Below are 17526 nucleotides of genomic sequence, written 5' to 3'. Positions count from 1 at the left end.
GATGGTGTGGGGATGCTTTGCTGCTTCAGGGCCAGGGCGACTTGCAATAACTGAGGGAAACATGAATTCTGCTCTCTACCAGAAAATCCTAAAGGAGAACGTCTGGTCATCAGTCTGTGAGTTGATGCTCAAGCACAACTGGATTATGCAGCAAGACAATGATCCAAAGCATAGGATTAAGTTCACCTCTGAATGGCTCAAAAGAAGCTCATAAGCTCATAAGACGATGGTCATTATGGCCAAACAGTTAAATATTTTTTTATTAGACCAGAGGACATTTCTCCAAAAAGTAAGATCTTTGTCCCCATGTGCACTTGCAAACTGTAGTCTGTCTTTTTTTATGGCAGTTTTGGAGCAGTGACTTCTTCCTTGCTGAGCAGCCTTTCAGGTTATGTCGATATTGGACTCGTTTTAGTGTGGATATAGATACTTGTCTACCTGTTTCCTCCAGAATCTTCACAAGGTCCTTTGCTGTTGTTCTGGGATTGATTTGCACTTTTCCCACCAAACTACGTTCATTTCTAGGAGACAGAATGCGTCTCTTTCCTGAGCGGTATGATGGCTGCATGGTCCCATGGTGTTTTACTTGCGTACTATTGTTTGTAAAGCAAATACTTTTTCACAGAATGGTAACATGCAATCTAAATTATATACATGACTATATAGTTATCAGATAGACTTTCTATATTGTTTCTTCTACTTGCACCAGTATTTCCATGCCTCTGTTTTTCACACAATGGCCAATCATCTTGGGAAAACATGTTCTCACCTGCTGTTTGCATCAACAGTTGTGTACAAAATTTTCATTCATGTTGGCAGCAGTTAAAGTTTGCATTGCTGCACCTCTTAGCATAATCAATAGAATCATACCTTCAATCAGATCCAAACACAGCTGTAAATACAGAAATTAATATTATTTGCACAACTTCTTCACACTCAAAAGAGCAGTAAGTCTAAACCTTTTTTTTTTTTTTTTTTTTTTTTTTGCCCGTGCATCTTCAACACAATAAAATGGTTTTAAAAAGAGTAAGGAAGTTTATTGATTCTTGTTGTAAAAGTAGCATAAAAGCACCCCTAGGGTGATGAAGATAAATCCGAAGGAAGAAGGGAAAGTGTAAATGTGCTATTGACCTGTTCCTTCCCACATTATCTGTAAAGCCTAATAGTGTTTCAGAAGACCCTGGTGTTAAAATGAAGAAAGGCATAAATTGCGGAGCTGGTTGTAATGCTGACTTGTGGAGGCCTGTCATCTCAGAGCTTATGATTTATACTTTCTGCAAGGGACCTATGAAGGGTGACACTCTGTGACTACATATGAATGAAGCTGTCTGCCCTGGTGCAGGGTATGTCAGTAATGTAATGCTTGTGTATGTTTGTACACAAATAGTTTGTAAGTGACACAGGGGCCACAGGTAATCACAGGGGGCAGTGCCTGAGTCGATGTGGTTGATGAATGTCTCAGACATGTCTGGGGGCCGGTGAAAGTGGGCGACCTTTGGGATGAGACATTAATGATGAATGACAAATGTTGTCCTTGACTGTTCACACAGGCTACATTGCCTTCCAAACAGTCAAGGTCATAACAGTCGTTCAGCATTCAGCCAATGATGTTCGGTTTGGCTCCAAGCCATTGATCAGTAACAGGTTTGTTAGATTTGTTTGTTTTTTTCAAATGCATTTGTGCATTCCTCAAATTGGGGAAGTATATTACCCCCAGCCCCAGTCACACATTCAGTTTAAAGGGTTAGTTCAACCAAAAAAGTAAATTCAGTAATTGTTTACTCACCCCTGTGTTGTTATAACCCCATATGACTTTCTTTATTTTTCTCAACACAAAGAAAAAATTGTGCTCGGTGATCTCATACAATGGCAGTTTATGGTGACCACACCCTCAAGCTTCAAAAGCACGCAAAAGTATAATTCAGAAATCTAATAAATTATTCCATGAGACTCATGATTATTATAAATGCATATGTTAAGGGTTGGTGAGAAACAAACCGAAATCTAATGTATTATTTAGTGAAAATGTTGACCGAGAGTTGCTCTAACTCTGCGCGTTCATGAGACTGCATGAGAGCAGACGGGGCGTTCAAGCAAAAACTAGTTTTGTTGATCTAAAAACAGGTCCACCACAGCGACAGAAACAACAGAACACAACACAGCTGCACACAAACCAGAGAACAGAATTGACTAAATGTGTCTGATGGGATTGTAGTCAGAGAATAGATGCATTTCAATGCCCAGCCTCATTTGTTTGAAACAGAGTACTCAATCAAACCGAGAAATAAAGGAGGTGGGAATGTCTTTTCTCCATTCTGAACGGGTGAGCATTTGTGGCAGACATCCGACTGAAGAGAGCGATACCTCAACGAAAACATTCAGATGTGATGTTCTTGGCCAAAACCAAGTAGTTTTTAATGGCTAGTGAGATGCTGGCTTCAATATACTGTTATTAGTGTTTTTGGACTGGTGCCAATTCACTAGAAACAAAGCAATCGACAGAATGTATCATCGCTCGGCTGGTGTGAGTGAGGACTAATACTCTGATAAACAGAAAATATGCCTTTTATCACATGCTGTTTGCCATCAGGATAGGACACATTGGGACTGTAGCTGCCTTCAGCCTTCTCTGTCTATCTCAGTTTGACTGAGAACTCCATTTCAAATAAATAAGGCTGGGCATAGAAATGCATCTATACTCGGAATATACAAACTCATCTCATCAGACATATTTAGTAAGTTCTGTTCTCTGGTTTGTGTGCAGCTGTGTTGTGTTCTGTTGTTAATATTGCTGTGGTTGACCTGTTTTTAGATAAACAAAATTAGTTTTCGCTTGAAAGCCCCATCTCCTGACAGATACTGCTCTCGTGCAGCCTCATGAATGCGCAGAGTAGAGCAACAGTCGGTCAACAGTTTCCCTAAATAATACATTAGATTTTGGTTTGTTTCTCACCAAACCTTATCATATGGTTTCGAAACAATCATGAGTCTCATGGAATAATATATTAGACTGCTGAATTATACTTTTGTGTGCTTTTGAAGCTTGAAGAGGTGGTCACCATAAACTGCCATAGTATGACATTAGTGAGCACAAAATAAGGGATAGTTTCCTTTAAGGGATAGTTTTCTCAAAACTGAAAATTCTGTCATAATTTAGTCACCCTCATTTTGTTCCAAACCTGTATGACTTGCTTTCTTCCATGGAACACCAAAGGAGATGTTAGGCAGAATGACAGCCTCAGTAACCATTCACTTTTATTGCAATTTTTTTTTCTCCATTCAATGAAAGTGAATGGTGACTGTGGTTGCTATTCTGTCTAACATCTCCCTTTGTGTTCCATTAAAGGGATAGTTCACCCAAAAATGAAAATTCACTCATTGTTTAATCACTCTCATGCCATCTCAGATGTGTATGACTTACTTTCTTCTGCAGAACACAGACAAAGATTTTTAAAAGAATATTTCAGCTCTGTTGGTCCTCACAATGCAAGTGAATGGTGAACTTTGAAGTCCCAAAGAGCAGTATAAAAGTAATCTATAAGACTCCAGTGTTTAAATCCATATCTTCTGTAGTGACATGATAGGTGTGGGTGAGAAACAGATCAATATTTAAAGGGATAGTTCACTCAAAAATGAACATTCTTTCAACGTTTACTCACCCTCATGCCATGCCAGCTGTGTATGTCTTTCTTTCTTTCTTCAGCAGAACGCAAACAAAGATTTTAGAAGAATATCTCAGCTCTGTAGGTCCATACAGTGCAAGTGAATGGTGATCAGACCTTTTGTAGCTCCAAAAATCACAAAGGAAACATAGAAGTAATCCATATGACTCCAGATGTTAAAACCAAGAAGTTTATATTGACTTGTGTTTTTGACACATTACGGCTTATTTTGTCGACTTTTGCTCCGCAAACAAAAATAGTTTTAAACTAGGCTAAATCAGGATCTGCCTTTGTGTGTCATTGAGCAACACACAGACTAACCACCTGTTTGGAGCGGCACGAACATAGACAAGTGGAGTGTTACAAACATTAAAGCGTCCTAGTGTTTTAATACTAAATATCAGCACCTTTGGACCGCCACTTGTCCAATCAGAATAGTAGACTGGAATTAACTGTTATATAATGCATGTCAAACCAAAATCAAAGTTTTCAGAAATCATAAGAAAAAACTTAAGAGAAAGTTTATCACAGTTATGATGCAAGTCTCTGTTCAGTTCAATTTAACACCGGCTCACCTTTAAGACACTGATATGACAGCAGTTTATACATTTACACTCTCAGGTACAAAAGCATTCTCTCGGAAAACAAACATCAATGATTGTGTAAGAAAGAGAGACAGATTAGTCATGCTCTCTCACAGGTTTACTGCCAATGTGCTCTGTTGCATTGTCCTTTCAAATTGGAAGACCTTTGTCTCTGAAGGTTTGGATAGAAGCTTAAGTTGAGATTCTCCGAAATAGTGCCACCTCAGATGCCAAGGCTTCAATTAAAGAAAACTATCACCATTTTGTCAGCAGGAGACTGTTTGTGGCACAAAGCACAGCGTTTCCTCTTTATGAGCGAACAGTGTGGGATGCTTTGATTTCCTCATCTGAAAATCAATGGCAGCAGGCAGACAGCCGGAAATGCATTGTATGGTGAAGAAAGTGGGAGACTGAGGAAGAATTTCACAAAAGGTCAATTCAACTGTTAGCAGGTTGCAAATGAGCTCTAGGCAGAAAGGACTTAAAACTTCATGGCTTCGGAATTAATCAAACAAAACAATGAGACTGTTCAAAACAAAGGACAATTCCTTGTTCAATAGAAGTTAAGCTGAGTCAGCAGCATTTGTGGCATAATGTTGAATATCACAAAAAATAATTTAGACTCTACTTTTCTTAAAAAAGAAAAACAAGGTACAGTGATGCACTTACAGTACAATGGAATTTAATGGGGCCAATTTTTGAAGGGTTTAAAGGCAGAAATTTGAAGATAATAATTTTATAAAAGGACTTACAGTATTCTTCTGTTAAAACCTGTGTATTATTTGAGCTGTAAAATTGTTTAAATCATTGTTTTTTGGTCCTTTTAGGGTTTTAGTGTTTATGGCGTAATGTCGTCATATTGGCAATGAAGTTGTAAAATTGGAAATCATTTTACACAGAAAAGGATAGGAAGTGATTTTATCTCACTCAAATCATGTTAAGCATGTTTATGTCTTGTGGCTATACTTTTAAAACAATTATAAGCGCCTCACAGTAACCCAGATTTTTGCTTTTTTTATGTAAAAGAGGGACAAGTCGAAATAAAATGTTGTGGTAACCAACATTATGCCACAAATGCTGTTGATTGTGCTTAACTTGTATTGGACTTGAAATATTCCTTTTTAGGGACATTATTTTAAAGTATTCAGTATTTTTGTTAGCATAAAGTGTTTAAATGTTTAATTATTATTAATAATTCTTGTTAAGACAAGCATCACTAATACTGTTGCTCATACTTGGGGTTATAACTTGAACAAACCGCTAACCCTAAGGAGCTTATGTGCTTTGAACATGAATTATTCCTCAAATTGTGCAGCTTCTTAAAGAGAGATGTGCTATTACTTTTCTAAACTAAACAAAAACAGGAAAAAAATCCAACAGAATTTCATTGGAGGATGGATCCAAGCCATATCAAAATTTTAAACCCCTTTTATACCTGGTATTAAGATGCGTCTCGGGTGATCCGATCACGTGGTCAGCCGAGACATGCTGTTTCCACCTGGCATTACAGTGCTTCTCAAATGTGTCTCCTATGACCACTTGTGTTCAGATTTCGAGGGGAGGTTCTCTGATTCATGATGACATCAATCACTATGTCAGGGTGTTACTGCATGATAATAAACCACAAAAAATTCATAAAAGACAAAGAAAGCGTGAATAAAACCGGCACACTGTTTCTCCCAGATTCAGCTTAAATGTAATCTAAGCACAAAAGCAACATTTTGAGCAATATTCTCCATTATGTTAGTGGAGTACCTGTGTCAGCTGAGCCTCGAGTGTGCGCTTCCATCTGTGTTTATATCAGACACACTGAAAAAGATCTGTGACGTTCTCGTGCATGTGTATGTATCTGCTTTTATTTATTTTCAGAGCAGACGATTATTTCCTTTTAAAACCGCTTGTAACCGGCAAAGTTTAAATTCATGTTTTAGCGCAGCGGTTGATCAACAGGTGAGGGGAGGTGCTTCACTGCTGCAGGGACGCATTCAGGACGGATTAGTGTTTATACCTGAAATGTGATGTGGTCACATGCGTTTTTGACCACATTTGTATGTGGTTTTTGTGATCCGATCACAAAACATTTAGACCCTGTTCAGACCTGTATTTGGCGCTGACTGCATGTGATCCGATCACCAAAAACGTATCTTAATATCATGTGAAAACGGGGTCTTGGAGACTTTGGGATGGGCTCTTTTGACTAGGACCAGTAAGCAACCACCCAGAAAAGCCTAGCAACCACATAGCAACACACTTAAAACCTTAGAAACCACATGGCAGTGCCTTGGCAACCACCCACAACACCTTAGCATTTTTGAGATGATGTTTGCAAGAGCACCACTCACTTTTCTTGAAAAAATTTAGAAATCTAGTTAAACGTTATAAATGGGCTCATTTTAGAACAAAATGTCCTCATTGCTTTTCCGTATGCCTTTCTCTGTTCTCTTTTGTGTGCTGTCTACAGTTTAGAAATAGTTATTTTGAGTGACTTAAGTAAAACTTTGAGGCCACCATATGTCCCTTGCCATCACTATGCAGACTATATTCTCAAAGGAAAGTGAAAAGGAGGCAGATCACATAAGACTACTTGTTTGTTAGTGAACATTTAGGGTAGTCCACAGACACTTTTATTGTACATCTGAAAAGGTACCAGCTGTAGCGATAGCCCCTGTTCCACCCAACTGCAGGCTGTAATTTTTTAGGGATGGGGATCCATCGTCCTCCCTGTCGCAGCACACATGATTTGTATTCAGGATGGGAGCTGGTCTGCATGGTCTAGTAAAATGGAATCCAGGTTTTCATATTGGTATTGGTTCCCCTGGGGCAGCATAAAGCCCCTCTAAAGCTAGTTTATTGAAGCCCATTTCCAGATTGGATATTGAACTCCCAGATGCTAATGGCTCTGCTGTGGACACTGTTTGTTCGAATGCCAAAGTCAGTTGAGCCCAGCTTTGTATAGTTGGGCGTGACCATAAGAATCATCCAAAACATTTAGCACAGAGTGCCACAGTGGAAAAAAAGATGTGACAGACTGTGTTTGGTTATGTTTAATATTTAAAGGTGTAAAGTATTTAATTCAAATTACATTTCTAAAATTAAAAAATAACAACTGTTTCAAACGGGTTTCCCAGAACGTCTTCTGTTGGTTTAACGAACAGATAGTCCCACCTCAGAGTCATGCCATTTTGTGAGTCAATGTACATGGGCTGGTTGGGATGCTCAAACAAACAAAGCAATGTTTTGATAGCGCTACAGTGCCACAGTATTTACACTTTTTGGGGAAATCAACCTAAGAATAGCTTTCTTCTAGTTGTCTCTGCACATTAAGCTACGACTGGAGGAAGTACTCTAACATCAAAAACTAAATTTCTATCAGGAAGACTCGCAGACTTGAGTGAAATTTAAGATGACATTTATTTGATAAATATAAAACAGAAATGTAATATCTCTCTTTGGTGTAAGCCCCGTCTGGCGGTCCGAAGAAATTGTACTCCGAACAGTCATATCCTACCGGAGATAGGAGGCAGGGGCGAGGAGCCTACCCCCATGCAGGATGGGATTCGACTGGTGATGGGGGGTGGTGGAGGTTGCCGTTAGCACACTGAAACAGCAATGTGATAGATTGTGAGCAAACTTGTAAAGCAATGGCCTTTTAATGGTTACCTAGCTAATGGTGCGATGATGTACAGCTACTAGTCTTCCCGCTAGAACTACACTGTGCTTACATTTCCCATCAATATAATGCATAAAGTTTACCTATTAATCAATTACTGCAACTCTTTGTGTGAAACTCAAGTATTTCAGAAAATCCAGAGAGTAACTGGATTTATTTGCAGATAATTAGGCATCAATTTGTGTACTCATGTCCCACAACTTATAAAACAATCATATATAAGGAGTATAAAATGTTGCATGATTTAATTAATTAACATAATCTGTAAACAATCCATTAGTATTCTTTTGCCTGGCTGTTGCTCAACACACCACTAAATAAAACAGATAGCCATTAAAATAAACATGACTCAAGTTTTTTACTTTGTGTGAGGGGTAACCGGTGCTTAGACATGCAACGAAAGAGAACAGATTGTAGATGTTTGAAGAGAAGCCCGGTTATGTCGTCCTGTGGTCATATCATCCACACTGTGGCTCATTAGTATTCTAATCGCAATTAAACAGAGCAATTTGTATGTTCAGCAGATGGGAAGAGCTTAGTGTGTGAAACTCGGCTCACTGCAGTGTTTAGAGTGATATCAACTTGATGGAGGGTGTCTCACCCTGAAAGTCCTTCGTGGACTTTTAACGTTATACTACTATTAATGGCTCTTGAAGTTTCAGGCTGTGCATTCTATTTCTGAACACTTCTTTAGGTAGCTGAGAGGGCTATAGAAATAGTTGCAGTGAGTGGATTTGCTTTGGTCTGTGAAATGTGTTTCTAAGAGACCTCTGACTCTATTATCATGTTGGAGTAGAGATGTGGTCGAGTAGACAGTGTGCTGTTTTTTTTTTTTTTTTTTTTTTTTGGAGGGCCTGCAGACTGTTTTGATTGTGTTTTGTCCAGAAACCTATTCTCTTATCTCTTTGGAGAAGTCAGTCAACCTGTAACAGGTGCAATGTGCAGATAGTGCAAAGTACCTTTATACCACCACAGTGGAAGGATCTCTGGGAACACTGCCAGACCATTTGGAGGACTTGCTCTTAAAGAACCTATCCAGATAGATCTCTAGGCCTTCTGTCTGCCAAGGGTGATTTTGTGGCTTAGTGGTGTATTAGCAGTTAAAGAGTGTAATTAAATGTCTCATGCCAATGTATGACCTCATCATCTTGACACAAAAAATGGGTCCTATATACAGTATATGATTATTGAGTTAAAAAATGAATCATTACTGAGTCATTCTCAAAGCTTTGAAAAGCAGTTTTTTCAATAGCCTTAGATTTCAGAGTGCATTCACTGAGTTAGAACTCCCCATTTAAGAGTTTAACACATTTATTTAATATATTGTACTATAAATTGAATGTGTTGATCTGGTATGGTAATTTTTTTTATTTAAAAAATAATTCCATTATTTAATGGAAAACAATACTAATTACCTATTCTTGAATTGATCTACAATTTGAGCAATTCAAGCTTGTTCCACCTAAATGCAAAGCAAATTTTTGCTAATTCTGCAGTCAGCACAGTCCCAACTGCTACTACAGGCAACACACCTCAGCAAACCACATTAACAGATAGCAGACAGCACAGAATGAGTGAGGAGCCGTTCAAACAGGGCCTGTTTTCGCTTTCAAAAGCAGCTAGGTGGAGTGCAGCGCAATAGTTTAAATACTTTTAACTCAAAACAGTGTATAAAAGATGTGGCGTTCATGTTGCGAGATGCTGAAAAACGGGGAGATGTGCCAAAACGGCCAAAAAAAGTCCATCAGATGCATGTGTGTATAGACCAGAGGTGGGGAACGTCAAGCCTCAGGGCCGTGTAAGGCCCACAAGACCATTTTACATGTAATCAAGGCCATTTGAGAAATAATTTGAAAAGGAAAAAAATGGCCTTGATTCAGTGAACTGTTAAAAAAAAAAAATATATAATAATACAATTAAAATAATGATTACAAATATTTTTTAATGAAAACAACATGAAATATTGTATAATAGACAGACCTTTTAATCAGAAATTGCAAGCAATTGTAAGACCCGCAAATAATTTTGTAAATACTCGAATGGCCCTTAACAGGAAAAAAGTTCCCAAACCCTGGTATAGACCAGCGCAGATGGAATGTGTGAACTCCTGTGTGAATTGCCCCTGAGTCTACAAACTCAGTTGCAAAATGGGTTACTGTGGACTACAGGGCAGTGATTAGGTTTATTTTCATTTACATTTAATCATTGCAAAGCGACTTAAACATGAGGAACATCACAAGCAATGTCCAATAAAATGGAAATAAACAATATATTGATCTCTAATGCTACTTTTTGTGTATTCAATGCTGTACTCATTTGCCACAATAACGTAATGTCTTTGAATTATTTTTTATTTGGGTGCTTTTCTCAGGAAATATTGATTAATACAATTGATGAAATGAATTGGCAGACTAAGTCATTCATATTATTTACATTTTTACTTGATTGACGCTCCCAACATAATATTCTATCATTCTGACCTTATAGAGAGAAGGAACGAGAGGCAAACCAAGAAACCACATTTGGAGAGACATGGCTCTTTTTTGGCTGCCGTCACAAAGACAAAGACTTTCTTTTCAGGTATGTGGATTTGCCACACACACAGATTGACAGACACATGCACATTAATCCACTGTGACCTGCCTGTAACCAGATTACATGTCATCTACATACCCTGGGAATTTTTCTTTTTAGTGACTTGATCTGTCAGCTTTACAGAGGCTCTTGGCTTTTTGGCTTCTCTTGGTTGCTATAAGCCAGAGACTCCTGTTGCAGCGTCCTTGAGAGTAATGATGAGACAGCAATGAAATTAAAGTGCTCCCTCTGTGACTATGGGGCATATGATATGAGACATTATGTTGGGTGATTGGGGTCTGAGTGTCCCATAAGTACACAGTCATAACTCGCACACAAGGTCCTGAATAATGACTTTGGTGTCTGGATTGGGGAGCACTAAGTGTGTGTAAATGTATGTGTTTTGACCACAGTACTTGCCTCTACTGACACAAGAGCTAATAAAAAAACAAGATTCAAAGTAGGGTCTTGACATGCTGTTTAAAGACTTTGTCTTCAGTGGTCACAAAGATCAGTCAAAAGGATTTCCCCATTGAAATCACCTACCCTTCCATTTTTTTTTTTCAAATGGTTTACTACAGCTTTATTCACATTTGTCCACGCTGTGGGATTTCATTTATCATGGTCTCTGCATTGATTAACCAATCAATAGAACGTGTTTTGTATTGTTCAGTGTAACACCCTCATTGTCTACGAAGCTTTAATGAGTCAAGAAAACAGATAATGCTCATGGCATTTAACAAGAAAGCTTCTAAACCTGGCTTGCGAAACACAATACACTGAAACACAAGAATCAAACAGACAAGCTGTTGGCAGAGTCCAAAAAAATGTTGACGCACCTGCTTATGGTGGGTGAATTGAGAATTTATTAGCCATAAATACTTCTTAATAGCACTGAATCTGTATTTTATATTATTTCTATTAATAAGCACATTTACTTTGAAAATAGATCTATTTAGCCTTTTTTTTTCTTGCATATTTGTAAAGAATAGTGGTGAGCCAGTCTTGTGATTGTGAAGACACATGGTGATTTTGTTCCAGATTTCTTTCTTCTTTTTTTTTTTTTTTGACTTGTCTCAGTCAGGGTCAAATTATGTTCTTACAGGTTTATTTAAACTGTTTATTATGTTGCAGTTCTTTACAATGGCAAATCACTCAATTTTAAAAATTTTACTCTCATTTGGTGCTTGTTGAGTTTTAATTTTGGGGCCCTGGTTGTCTAGGCAAGACTACTAAAGAAAACAAGCAGTCCACAATCATTTCTAATCAAGAATAACTCATGAGTGTTAAAAGGGTGAAATCAGCGTTAATCAGTTTTAAAATATGGAACACTTGTCTTAGCCCCCCTGCCACCAACACGCTCCTTGTGGCTTTGTTTTTATAGATTTGGATTACATGAGGAGGGGTAGTGGGTTGCTCAGATCATGGTAAAGGGATCACTCAAATATGTTTTCTTTGTAAACATTCGATATCTCTGACCAGAAAAGGCTAGTACAGCTTTTGTCTGGGCCTGGGAAGACAGGCATGACTTCCAGAAGACTCATGCAAAGACATACACATCCACCCCCGGAAAATGTCGATATAAGACCTGATTTCTATTGCACTGCTTATAATGCCAAAATAACTCCATGTTTGACTTTACCGTTGCTGTGTATTTCATGCCTTTAGCATAGTTTCTGATAATATTTAAACTATTGTGTATTATGAAGACAGTATTGATAGTAAAATAATAGGAAATATCAACAGAAATATGTACAGTTACTTACCTATCTTTAACTGTTAAAGCCAAGGCCATTCTGGTTGCTTTTACATGACGTCACAACTGTCAAGTGAGAGAATTCAGAGCTTTAATGAAATTTGGATTTTGAATCTATAGGGATCGGGGAGCACTGTGGGGTGTGAGGAGTGTATGGGGAGGGTGATTTTTTTATTTATTATTATTTTATTTTTTAGTTGGAATGATTGGAAACTGTCAAATATTTTATGTAATTGAATTTGCAATCAAAATATCACAAAAATTATCACAAAATAAAACAAAATCTTTTTCAAGTTTCAAAAAGACATGGTTTTTTTTTTTTTTTTTTTTTTTTTTTTAACCAGTCAGGAATTCTTAATTACGGCAACTCTAACAAGATGTGAATGCAGCATTATTCCATACATATTCCTTTTACTTTTTACAGAGCAAATCCTGAATAATCATTGTAGTTAAGGGCAGAAAAGGTCCCAGTATGCCCTTGACATGTTTCTTCAAATATTTTGGTTGGCATATACAAAATGCAACAAAACTGCCAACAAAAAGTCAAAATCTGATTAAAGCAGTGGTTCTCAAATTTATTTGGTCACGCCCCCATTTGAAACAACAAAAGCTTTCGCCCCCCCCCCCACCCCCCAAAAAAACTAATTGAAAGTGATCAAAATGTCCAAGATTAACAGCATTTTCTTTAATCTTCATATCGTAAAAAAAGTTTTATTTAAAAATACTATGAAAACTGAATGAAAAGTTACACTTCACTGAAAAAGAATCTGAATGAATGAACATTTGTCACAATGCCAACATTGTCCTGTTATTTATTTATACTTTCTGTATTACATAAATACATAAAATATTTTAATTATGCCTATACACTTTCAAACCACACAAAAACAGAAGGAAAAATAAATAAAAAGTGATACTGCAGGAGCAACCCCTGGGCATGAACGCACTGCAAACCGAATCCTCCATTCATCTGCATTTAAATAGCAGAAGGGTTTTCTCTCAATGGAGACATTTACACTGGATAGTTTTTAAAGATAATAATAATAATTGCAAGGATTCATACCTGTGAATGTTAATCCGCCTCAGTATTATCTATAAAAGCATTTTTAAACTCCAGAAAACTTCCAGTAAGAATAAACGACTGTGATTGGCTCATCCTGGCCAGCGCTGAGATAAGTAACAGGTACTGCGTGTCAGCGACGAGACTGAGGGATGACAGGATGGTGATCGGCTGTCCAAGTTCCAAAAGCACCATACAAGTCGTCCTTAACTCTTGTGCCTTATATATCAATTCTTCTGAAGCCATTCGATAGTGTTGTGTGAGGGACCGACCGAAATATCAGTGTTAATTCATCGTTTCCCCCATTCGAAACAGGCGTGTGAGACATCTTTGTTTACATAAGCGCAGCTGAGAGTGCACCTGACACTATTACATGCTTTGTGCAGTTCGCGCTGTGGTGCCTGCCAAAAGTTTAAACAAAGCAGGAGAAAAAGCAGAGGTGTTGAAATTGCGCACATTGGTTCTTGCATGTATTGTCACTATTTTTAATGAATGTGTGAAAGTGATTTGAGAACAGTTAAGTCTCTTCTCTGGAGTTTCTTCTCTGGTTATTGAACCGTCTGCATCCTATTATATAGTCCATTCCCTCAAGCACCAGTGATATAAACAAAGACAGCACATTCATAAGAAGTTGGTAATGTAAATGAACTATAAAATTAATAAGAAGAATAAAAAACAGTCCTTTTATAGGCTTAGAAAATGTTCTCGTCAGAATTTGGATGTATGCTCCATTAATTTAAAGGGAATGTAAGTATTATTTATCCTTTTAATCTACTGACACACAAATCATGGCTAGTATTAACAGTGTTTGTATCGGCACGCACTTCAGTTCTACCGGTCTATTTTGATTTTGAACTATTAAATTCATTTATTGAAACACGAAAACATTAAACCAAAAATATTTCTAAATTCAAATTACACTTAAAACGAAATGAAAATATAATCAAAATAATGAAATGGTAAAAAAACCAAACAAAAAAACAAAAACAAATCATACATCAAATCCAAACATTTCATCCTTTCCAACTTCTTTCACCGGCACCTTTTGCAGTGACTTAAAAATCACTTTAAGACAACAGGTGGAAAAATACCAATACAAATTAGATCATAAATACAACTATAAATTTAAACATTAATAATAATTGAAAAATAAACCATAACCTATAGATAGTTTAACACAAATCCCATACATTTTTGTTTCATATAAGACGGCTCCAACTTTGTGCTAAAAACAGATGTGGTTCTGAAACATCTTAGCGCAATGATCTATTTCTCAGGAAAATGGCAAATTGCGGCACTTCATTAACATACAATACACCCACAGTTTGCGCACATACACCCACAGATAGCGCAAACACTTCCACCCACGGCCACTTGTGCAAAAAAAAATTGCACTTGGCCCGAAAATTTAACTTAGAATTAGTGCGCTTCTGAAAATTGGATAAGACGTAGAGCACAGTCGTTGCACATAGCGCTGTGCTTTGTGCACTCATAAAATATCTTAAACCAAGAAAAGTCCTTTGTGTAAAAAGCTTAAGGTCATTGGAAACAGTTTGCATGATACTTTCCTAATCTAAATATATGTCAGAAGTCAAGTTATTGCGGTCCTATAGTCAAATGTTGTGTACAATAATTTGCTTCATCCATTAGACTATCAATCTGTTTAGATTTCCCCCATCCTCCTCCTGTTCTCTTAGGCTTCAATGGAAATTTAGTAGATGGCAGAAAAGTTATCAGTGTGAGAATAAAGCAATCTTGGCTGTTTTGCATAGGGCCTGTAATGAAAAAAGACAAAAGAGGCTGGTTTTGGCAAGCAAGCATTCTCTCTAAGAGCCAGGTTACTGACAAAAAGAGCGATTGCAAAAAGATGTTCAAACTTTGAGCTTGACCCTGTTTTTTAACTTCTTATTTCTCTACTCTTTTTTTCTCATTTTTGTTAAAGTAGCACACAAACATTTGTTAGTAGCTGAAATGAAAGCAGAAGCTGTTAGAGGAGCGAATTTGAGCAGCTTTGAGGTTTTATAAACTTTCTTGCCAGATGGATGTGAGAGATGAAAATTTGAGTTTCAAATGGAACATAATAATGAGCTCCATTGTTGCTACTTTAGCACGCCAAAACCTGAGAAAATCTAATTTGCCATTTGCAGAAGTTATGTTTCGTACTTGCATTTAGTTTAACCACCACAAAAACAATCACTTACTGATGAAATAACACTGAAATACTGTAATACGCACATTACTGCTTATTTTCCAGAGAGGAGTTGGAGAGATTTGTCCATAATGGAACCCTGAGCCTGATGCTGTTAACAGACCAAGATATGTCCAGCAAAATTTGGTTGTTCATGCTAAAAATGTTGCCAGCATCCTCCTTAAAGACAAAGGCTGTCTTTATGTCTGTGGGTGGGTACAAACTCTTGTAGCTCAATTACAAGAGTCTGATCATCACTGCTTGTTAATGAGAATTTAATTATACTGTAAATTGTTATAGTTTTTAATTATTCCAAATTACATTTTGTGTGAACGCTGTTTAATTTGACTAAATATATTTGAAGTAATGAAATCTCTGCACTCTGCATGGTGTGGGTGCAACGATCCAGAAGATTCAGCTGCATCAAAGAAAAAATTATCCTCGCTACTTTTTTCTTAAATAAAATGACGGAAAAAAAGACAGTGTGGATAATGTTTTCTTAAATATATTTGATTCAAATGTGTCCTTTTAAAGACAATATGAACAATGTGATTATACGTACAGGTAATTCTAAAGTAAAACAATTATGCATTATCTTTCAATGTCACAACTTTCTCCACCTCTGAAACAATATTTATTTTCTATTACTTTTTCCAAATGGTATGTTTGACTTTGTTTATTACTGTATTTACATTTATTACTTTATTACAACAATTTGCTCACATCACCATTAATGACACACTGTCATGATTTTACAGGGGTGCAAAGAACATGGCAAAAGATGTGAATGACACTCTACTGGAGATCATAGGGAATGAACTTCAGCTGGATAAACTGGAATCTATGAAGAATGTAGCAGGACTTCGTAAGAAGTATCAATATCTACAGGACATCTGGAGCTGAGAACGCGCGCGCACACACACACACACAAGCATAATTTTCAGACACAGATATGCCAGCTACTGTTCTGCCATTTCAGTTAAGATGTGCACCACAGGTGCCACTGAGTGATTTTCAACCAACTTTACTAGTCTCAAAAGTATTCACATTCTTCTTTCTGCTTTCAATTATTTTAAAGGCTTTTAGAGCATTATCTGAGGGTACTGTCAAACACACTAAGATTAGCTGTGTTTGGTCAAAATGTATTAACTGTGCCTTTTATGCAATCATTAAAGGGAGCCCTTTCATTTGATAAACATTTCTGTGTGGTTTAAATACATTTCGCAGGTAAAAAAAAAAGTTAATATGCATAATGCATACGAATCAGAAGGCAGAAGACAGTTTACCAGTCTGCTCAGACTGAAGCACCACCTGCTAGAAGTGAGAAACAGAAACATGACAGACTGGATGAGAAATCTGTCAGAAACTGCCACATTCAGGATCATCTTCAGCATTTATGTTTTTGATAAGTACACAAACACACACACACACACACACAGTCAGGATCATGTGTTGCTCTCTCTCTCCTCCGGCGGCCTGGATTGCCCTTTAAATCCCTCTCCACTCTCACTGCAAACACAAAACAGCTGTTAGAGGTGATTTCCCACAGGTGCCAACCCTTACTGTAATCTCTCGGCCTCACTGGGCTCGCCGGCCCCCGGATATGCCGTCATATGGTCCTCAGCCAGGTGGACCACCCTATCCAGCGACGCCGGTCGGTGGCACTGGACCCATTCCACTGTCCCTTTTGGTAGCCGGGCGATGAACTGCTCAAGTACCACCAGATCGAGTAGCTCCTCGGCATCATGATCTTTAGGCAGCATATCCCCTCGGCAGGCGTAACGGAGCTGTTGGGATAAGGCGAACGGGTGGCCTTGCTTCCCAAGCGTCAATGTCCAGAAGTGCTGCTGATGCTGCTCCGGGCTACGGCCGACCTACTGCAAGATGGGTCATTTCAGATCCTCGTACACCAGGAGGTTGTTGACCGGAAGTTGATGGTCCGCGAGCTGGGCTTCCCCCGTCAGCAGCGGCAGTAGGCGGACCGCTCACTGGGAGTTCGGCCACTTCCACACCTCCGCCGTCCGCTGGAACA

The 17526-nt window shown here is 37.9% G+C and overlaps 1 pseudogene; it reads left to right on the top strand.

The window, feature by feature from the left end:
• Positions 1-16397, top strand: part of LOC127434222 (methionine synthase reductase-like) — a 29683-nt pseudogene extending 13286 nt beyond the window's left edge.
• Positions 16398-17526: the final 1129 nt, after the last annotated feature.

The sequence above is a fragment of the Myxocyprinus asiaticus genome, chromosome 44 (assembly GCF_019703515.2).
Source record: "Myxocyprinus asiaticus isolate MX2 ecotype Aquarium Trade chromosome 44, UBuf_Myxa_2, whole genome shotgun sequence".
Taxonomy (NCBI): Eukaryota; Metazoa; Chordata; class Actinopteri; order Cypriniformes; family Catostomidae; genus Myxocyprinus; species Myxocyprinus asiaticus.
Note: the sequence above shows the minus strand (reverse complement) of the source record. Positions and strands in the feature narration are given on the sequence as shown.